This window comes from Aricia agestis, chromosome 5 (assembly GCF_905147365.1).
Source record: "Aricia agestis chromosome 5, ilAriAges1.1, whole genome shotgun sequence".
NCBI lineage: Eukaryota > Metazoa > Arthropoda > Insecta > Lepidoptera > Lycaenidae > Aricia > Aricia agestis.
In genome coordinates, this window is record NC_056410.1 from 8,023,130 (window position 1) to 8,032,163 (window position 9,034).

The following is a 9,034-nucleotide window of genomic DNA, read 5'->3' on the forward strand; positions in this document are numbered from 1 at the left end:
TACCGATTGGATCAGTTAGAACTGACCGTGTGTGGGAGTGGATTGGCATGACTCATGGCGATGACGATAGGTAGGATGGTGTATGGCCAGCATTATAGAGCAGTCAACAGCGCACGTGAGGCATGCCAGCGACGCATGTGCTCTGACCGTAGGTATCCAAAACTTTCGCATTGTTATTTTTTTGGAATTTCTTATGACCAAATAAGCCGCACATATATTCCACCCAGTAAAATGTTCTCGTCGCACATGTTACAATAATTCTGACAGACACTGCAACTGAACAAAAATGACAATGTTGGCGTTGCGGTCGTTGACGCATTCAATTATTGAATGCACCAAAACGAAAGTTCAATGAGAGAAGATGACGAAAATTGAAGATTAAAGTGCATAGTGTGGACATAGCTTTTCCTCTACCTCTCTTTTCCAATAGAATAAAGTACAAACATCTTGAAGTAAAAAGATTCATATCTCTATTTCATACTGTACAATAACTCGGCTGGCTATTTGAAACTTCCACACAAAAGACATCAAGTCTTCGATCAAGCGATAAGTTATAAAAATTTTCTATACCATTGTCGATTCGAAATGAAAGAATTATTTCAACGAATGTTTGTTAAAAATTTTATCGGACATTTTCTTTTCTAAAAAACTTAAAAAGCATGTAATATAATTATTATTAATTAGATTACCGTACCGTATTACCTAAATAAACGTACATATTTCCAGTAGGTCTACCATGAGTTAAAAGCTATAGTTTTTATCGATACTCGATACCGACTACGTAAATATTTAGTATGGCAAATTTTACAGTGCCTCTAGCGGTCACTTGCAGAAGTAAAATAGCAATACTAAACATTTACGTAGTCGTTATCGAGTATCGATAAGTACTATAGCTTTAAACTCGTGGTAGAGCTACAGGATAAAAAGTATCCTGTATCTTTCCTCGGGACTCAAAGTAGGTATCTGTATCCCAAATTTTAACACAATTGTTTTAGCGGTTTGGACGTGAAGAGGTAACAGACAGTATGTCACACTTTCGCATTTATAATATTACGAGCTTTTGCCCGCGGCTTCCCTCGCGTTAAGAAGTATATACAAAGTTTCATCCCCTATTTTAACCCCTTGGGGTTGGAATTTATCAAAATCCTTTCTTAGTGGATGCCTACGTCATAACATCTACCTGCATGCAAAATTTCAGCCCGATCCGTCCAGTGGTTTGGGCTGTGCGTTGATAGATCACCATGTCAGTCAGTCACCTTTGAGTTTTATATATAAAGAAGAAGTATGGATATCATCTTCTCAGACAATTTGTTTTAAAAAGTATTACTATATTTTTTCTTATTTTAAAACAAAATTATAATAAACAACGTTAATGCCGTAGTCCTTATAAAATAATTTACACGTACTTAGTACTAAACTCAGTAGGAAACTTCCCAAATATATTCCTAAAGTTGGGCGTACACTGGCTGCCTAAATTTAAATTTAGGTTTTAGAACAACTTAGGGCATACAAAAAACTCGGACACAGACAAAAAGCAAATTAAAAAAGTTCTAGTCATTCAACACTTGTATATAAAGTAATCCTTAAACTCATAATAGGTACTCATAAATAGAGATTTAAAAATATATAATATAGAAGTTATGTTGTATAATAAGTGCCTACTGACAAAACAAACCTTTGTTTTGTCAGTGGGTGTACAATGAAAGTGTACAGGTTTAATTGATAACATAAAAAATCTTACAGAATTTCTGAAAAATGTTGAAGCCTCCATTTTACTGCGTTGCCGCTTTTCACTTTACCTGGCACGCGTAGACCTTTTTTTCCATAAGTTATGTGTATCTGAGGGGTTATTGCGAGTTTTATTCGATCATACGCATCGAGCACGTTAACGCGAATTTATATGGGATCAAAGCAGTATCCACGTTAGCCAGTAGATGGCGCTGCTTTGATCCCATATAAATTCGTGTTTACGTGCTCGATGCGTATGATCGAATAAAACTCGCACTAACCCCTCTGTATCTTCCCATGCGTATCGTAACATCTATAATACTGATTAATATTATATATGCGAAATTGTGTCTGTTTGTCTATAAGCTCTTCACGTCTAAGCCGCTGAACTGATTTTGCTGATATTTTGTATGGAGATACTTTGGGTCCCGCGAAAGGCCTTATGATACTCTTTATCCCGGAAAAATGTACTGTTTAGCGCGCAATAGACTAATATTGGCGAAACGGAGTTGCGGCCGTCATCTGATGTCTATTGTCCACATATTTCACAGTTTAATACAGGCTAGTGTGCGGTACCCTTATACACACATTAAGTACACACGAACTGCAATCCGTTCTCACTTAGCCCGCCGCTTTGTGCTCAAACACTGTAAAATGATTCGCTAACTCAAATTATAAGCGACAACAACCTACGTTAAGCATCTTGAGCGAAATTAAATGGGACTAGTGAGTGGCAAATGTGGCACGCGGCGCTTACTCTATTTTGGCAACGATTTTCATTATACATAGTACCTAATATGCTCTAGATTACATCCGTCATAGTCGCGAGCTTCTTCTTCATTATGGAGTGTAGTCTATGGAGGAGAACTATCTCTGTATGTAAACAGTGACGGATTAACCCTTCATCAAATTAAGCAATTGCATAGGGCATCACAACTGAGGGACAAAAAACATCCGTCCGGTCTGGTCTGGTCAGTTTCTGGAAAAAAGTAATGTTTTTAGATGGTAAAAATTTAAAGACCGATTCTAGTTGACATACGGATGGGGGGGAGGGAGACATAGGCATGGGTTGCTTAACCCCTTAGGGCATCAAAAAGTCTTAATCCGTCACTGTATGTAAAAAGTGTCCGCTGAAATGCGTTAAATTAGGGTGGCGCTACAGTAGCAACAGGGTAAATTTTAAATCATTTAGCAGCTTTTATTTTAGCTATTTTAGGTTATATTTTTCAAAATATATTGGTATTAACCCAGTAATTTTGTGACTCGGCTGTTCGGCTAACTTCAATTTATATTTTGTCACCAACGGCTACATTCATTCCATACCCTTTGCTGCAGCTAGCGCCACTCTTGGACGATTTTTCATCTGTTATTTACTGCGTACAGCTGGACACTTTTTCAAATATCCCCCATATAAGATAGTTCTCCTCCGTCTACCCTCCATAATCTTCATAGATATGCTCGCAACTCCGTTGCGCCAAAATCTGTTTATAGCGCGGCAGCCGTACTGTTTCGGGGATAAAAAGTAGCCTATGTCCTTCCCTGGGACTTAAAGTATTTCCACATCAAATTTCAGCAAACCGATTCAGCGGTTTGGACGTGAAGAGGTAATACATAGACAGGCGAACACACTAACGCATTTATAAAATTAGTATGGATTATTAAGGCTATCCCCTGAGCAAACGGCCTTGACCATACATTTGCCGCGTTGCCGAGATCGCACCAAAATTCTATTTTTTACTTATCGCAAAATATATGTAGTTAGTGAAATTCTCGATCTATTGGCGTGTGTTTCGTAATTTGTAAATACTAGGGAGATGCTGAATGTATGCTTGAATTTAAATAAATTGGTGCTACTTTGGAAGCTGATATCATGAGTATAATAAACAAAAATAGGTAAATAATAACGGAGAAAGGAATGTTGATTTTATGCTGAAGATTATTGCTGTGTTTTATTATAATTTTGTAGCTTTCAAATTATGAGTTAAAAAGACTCTAAAAACGGTAAATTACGGCATCTCCGTAGGGGGAGCGTCTTAAGAAGCGATTGGCCCTGACTTTGCTTGGGTGCAATTCTGATTTCAAATCCAAAATAATTAAAATTTATACGTGGGAGAGCCATGCTTCGACACGAATGGGCCGGCTTGACCGGAGAAATACCACGTTCCCACAGAAAACCGGCGTGAAACAGTGCTTGCGCTGTGTTTCGCCGAGTGAGTGAGTTTACCGGAGGCCTAATTCCCTACCCTAATCTCTTCCCTACCCTCCCTTATTCCCTTCCCTTCCCATCCCTACCCTCCCCTATTACCCTATTCCCTCTCAAAAGGCCGGCAACGCACCTGCAGCTCTTATGATGCTGCGAGTGTCCATGGGCGACGGAAGTTGCTTTCCATCAGGTGACCCGTTTGCTCGTTTGCCCCCTTATTTCATAAAAAAGTAGGTACTTAAAATAGGTTTACAAACACTTTTCTACACCTTTAACATTGTCAAAGAAATGGATTCATAGGCAGACCTATATAATTTGGTAGCATGTCAAACCCATCACAATTAACATTTTCATTGAATTGACATGATCTGACCAAATAACGTGGGTATGTCAACTGCCTATGAATCAATTTCCTCGATGGTAAATTACAAAATATTTTAAAAGACCGGCAAGTGGCAACAGACTTGCAAACATTCTGCGAGGATAAAATGGTCGCTTTGAAGAATCATAATATTATGAATCATGTTATGATTCATTCTTTTAAAATCGCATAATGCAAGTCTGCTTGCAATTCATATTTAGTAATTTGTACTAATTTGAAATTTGTCAGTTTGACAGTTTTGACAATTTATTTGCTGAATTGATTGAAAGGAATTGCTAAATGTGCCCCGCAAAAAAATTTTGCCCCGCAGATCTTCTGATCAATCCATGGGCGACAGCAGTGACTTTGCATCAGTCGATACATTTGCTTGTTTGCTTTCTTGTTTTGTAAAGTAAAAAAAAATAACGAAAAATATCGACAAATATCGACATTATTATTTACTTATAAAACCACAATTCGTAAATACGAATTCTGGTAAAAACACCTAACTGTATTTTTTTAAACATAAAACCGACTTCAAAATTGTACGTAATTGAGAATTAAAACTCCCTATCTCCAAAACTACTGAACCGATTTTGATGGAACTTGCACTATTCCCTAAGTTGAACAATATCCAGTACAACAAAAAAAGAATAATTGAAATCAGAACGGTAATTCCAGAGAAATCCGAACACAAACATAAAAACATACATACATATACTATTTGTTCAGACGCTGATATAGACTAACATATTATACGAAAATTGGGCAGTTCGGAAAATATTACATAACGTGTTGAATTGATAACCTCCTTTTTTAAGTCTGTTAATTAAATAGGCATTACTTACTATAATAATATTATGAGAAGCAAAAGAGGTTCGCAGTCGGTAGGATTCGAACCTACGCTCCCAGAGGGAATCTGATTTCTAGTCAGACGCCTTAACCGCTCGGCCACGACTGCCATACGATGGAGATTCAAAATTAAAGTCGTTTATAATATTAAAAAATAAATATACCAGTATGACACCTTTCAATTTTAACCTTAATTATGGTGATTAATCAGCTTTCATTTCTTGGCTAACCTTGAGACATTTCCTACTTTGTGCCGTTTGGCAGTGGGCAATATGAAGCAACCGCAGACGACGTGTCGCAGTGACACTACTGGTTTGTATGTATTTCTATGAAATAGGTACCCTACGCGCTACGCAGCTAGCGACACATTCATAGAAATACATAGTTAAACCAGTAGTATCGCGACGGCAGCCGTCTGCTGCCGCTTCATGTAGCCGGCTTCCAACTTGTACCTTCACTTATAAACCTAACATATTACCGACATAATAATATATTATATTATAATAATATGTATCTTATTTTTCTTAACAAAAAAACCAACAGTAAAAGTATAATATTACGAGCTTTTGCCCGCGGCTTCGCTCGCGTTAAGAAGTATTATTATATACAAACTTTCATCCCCTATTTAAACCCCTTGGGGTTGGAATTTATCAAAATCCTTTCTTAGCGGATGTCTACGTCATAACATCTACCTGCATGCCAAATTTCAGCCCGATCCGTCCGGTGGTTTGGCAGTGCGTTGATAGATCACTATGTCAATCAGTCAGTCACCTTTGAGTTATATATATATATATATATATATATATATATATATATATATATATATATATATATATATATATGAGTAGTGAAATTAAAATCGCTTCCTGATACAGTAATGCCTGTTTTCACCAACGGTCTCCTAACGCTAAGTGTTCCCTAGCGATCTTTGCGAGTCAAATATCTCTTAAAACAAACACATTTTAAAAAAAGTAATGTTTGCAAAAGTTCTTAAGACATGTACCCTTAATGGCCGCTAGGGGATCACTTAGCGTTAGGTAGCGGTTGGTGAAAACAGGCATACCTAAGTTTAAGTAAAATATTCTAAATATAAGTAAAATTTTGCATATCTTAAAGAAATCAAGTCCTAAGATCATTAAGAATCTAGTAAACTTTTGACTGCTCTTTTTACCCGTCTCAATCGAGACATAATTGCGCAACAACAAAAACCGAGGGTCCCAAAGTTAGAAATAAATTAAAAATTCATCACTTCGCCCGAAGTTTTAAACGATTTATATGAAACGGGACGCTTTACAGCAATTTTCATCTATTTCCAATCTAGCAGTCGAAAGTTATCGGTACTGTCATAGCCACAATCGAAAACTTCGAGAACTTTTGACACCATTTTAAATTCTTTATCATCCGACATTTTGTTGGAGAGCTTTATTTCTTTGGTAAATTAACCATTGAGAGATTGAGAAGCTTCTAGTTTAAAATCAGAGCCTTTATTTTTGTGACGTACAAAAATAATATTTTGCAATTAAAACGATTTTACTGTACACACGCGATAATTGATTAGTGATTCTATTGTGTACCCGTGGAAATAAGGTAGATAATATAAGCTTTGTCCACACTGTGTATTTTTCTGTTCGTCAAGGGTTGTCTGTTCAATCATTGAATGCGCCAATATGAAAGTTGATGACGAAAATTGAAGATGAAAGTGCATAGTGTGGACATAACTATTCTTGCGTAAGTGAAAGAGACAGGAAAATATATTAATAATTAATTTAATAAAGGTCAATTTACTTCAGATTTTATTTTAAATTTAATAACCAAATACAATGCAGGGTCTTAAGTTTTTTAATATACGGTATGTATTATTTTGTGAATTACGATTTCAACAATTTCGTGTGGTGTATTATCAATATAACAAGTAAAATGTGTCACCTTTTCCATTAATAACACCAATTTTATTTACATTTTACAGAAGTTACTGAAATATTATTTACTTACTTATATATTATGTGGATTGAGATATAAGATTATGTGGAAGACGGAACGTTTATCAATGACCGAATTACTGAACATTTGAATAGTGGCCATAAGTCACGTTTATTGGACGAGCAGGTACCTGAACAAAGAACGCCTAGACCATAAATCTGCGACAATTATTTTAAAATCCCATAGATACGTTTAATGTTCAGTAAATGAAGTGACTAATGAATTTATGATCGACCCCGATTTTAATAATTTACGTTTATGGTTTTAAATATACACGGAAGACCCAAAATTCAGTTTCCCTTCTGCTCAAATTAATGTGCAATGTACGGTGTCATATTAATAATTCTCTCTCTATTTTACCAAAATATTTCATAAAATAATTTCGCAAATATAATCACGTAAATGTTAATTGAGAATTTTATTTTGCGTTACATTTTGCTTATAATTTTATTCAGTGGCTTACGCAGACAGACACACTTTCACATTTATGCATAAGATAAGTATTTTTTGGTACCTCCGGACCGGACTATGTTAAGGGGGCGACTAACCCAAAATTTACGATATTTTTCTATTTCATTTTATACTTGAAAATAAGCCCCGAATTGTTTCATTTTCTAATATTAGATACTACATTATATTTCCAAGAATTCGATATGTCGATATATAATCTCGATAGAAAAAAATCACAAAGACGCATCTAATTTTCACGAATTTTTCATTTATTGCCATCACCGTGCATTGAACTAAGTTAATATTTTAACACATTATATAAAATTCTATCATTGAGATACCGACCAAGCGGATTTTTAAAATATTGTATATTTATCGAGTTATTAAGAAAAAACTAATTTGGCGATGAATCCGCGTCATTCTTTTTCACCTGGCATATGAAAGACGGGCGTGAGTGTGAAGAGCTGAGAAGGACGATATTTGATTTTTTTGGGTTAGTCGCCCTCTCAATGTAAAATGTTTACCGTGTAGGCATTCGGGCAAACTTAGAGCCACCTTAAAGCACATAATGTACTAATGGAGACCAAGAACGTTGGTAGCATATAAAAAGACGATAAATCCTTTAATTTGTCACCGGTTGGCGCTAATGCGGACGAATGGTCCTCCAGCAGGCCAAATTAAACTCAGTATAATGAAGTGGACGCATTCGTCTTCATTTAGCAGACCTTAGGATCCAACTAAGTTTATTAGATACATATTAAGTCGTCTGAAGTTTTGGGTTCAGTGGATGGCGCGGACCGAGATTGTTTGACAGTTCGGGTTTCGGATACACTTTAATAACTTCGGTGGTTGTGGGTTTTTTAAAAGGATTTCACGTTTAGTATTAAATTATTTATTGAATATAAAAGTTATCAAAATGATCACAGTGTTATGCTATGTTTGAAATACAGGCGGTTCGGCTATTACATAAACTTATATACTACGAATAATATAGTTTTTATTATTCGTAGCTTATAATAACTAGTATATTTATTTACATATTATTAACATTTTTGGCACAAGGTTATACTGAGCTATTTTAGGTACTATTTTATATAACATTGTATAAAATCCGGTTTTAAAACCTTGAATCTTTGCATCCATCCATCATTATGTATTTAATCAATAAAAATGTACAGACTAGTGACTACAGTAAATAACTTTAAAATATCACTGAGTTACTTTTCAATTATTAATATTAGATAGTAATTAAAATAAAAATTTGATTACTTAAATAACAAATAAAACGCTTTAAAATTCTGTTCTCGTGCAGCAGTTTATAGTCAGGTAAGTATTTAAAAAAACGTTCAATGGGCATTATCCAAAAAAAATCACATGTACTTTTTATATTTTTTTCGTTAAAATAGGGTATTTTAAGAATATGAATTAAATAATTTTGAAATTCGTTGGCTAGTTTTTTC

The 9,034-nt window shown here is 35.3% G+C and overlaps 1 non-coding gene across 1 annotated transcript; it reads right to left on the minus strand.

Moving 5' to 3' along the window:
• Positions 1–5,171: 5,171 nt before the first annotated feature.
• Positions 5,172–5,253, minus strand: Trnas-aga. Its single transcript has one exon. It is a non-coding gene; the product is annotated as a tRNA-Ser (tRNA).
• Between the last annotated feature and the right edge of the window lie 3,781 nt (positions 5,254–9,034).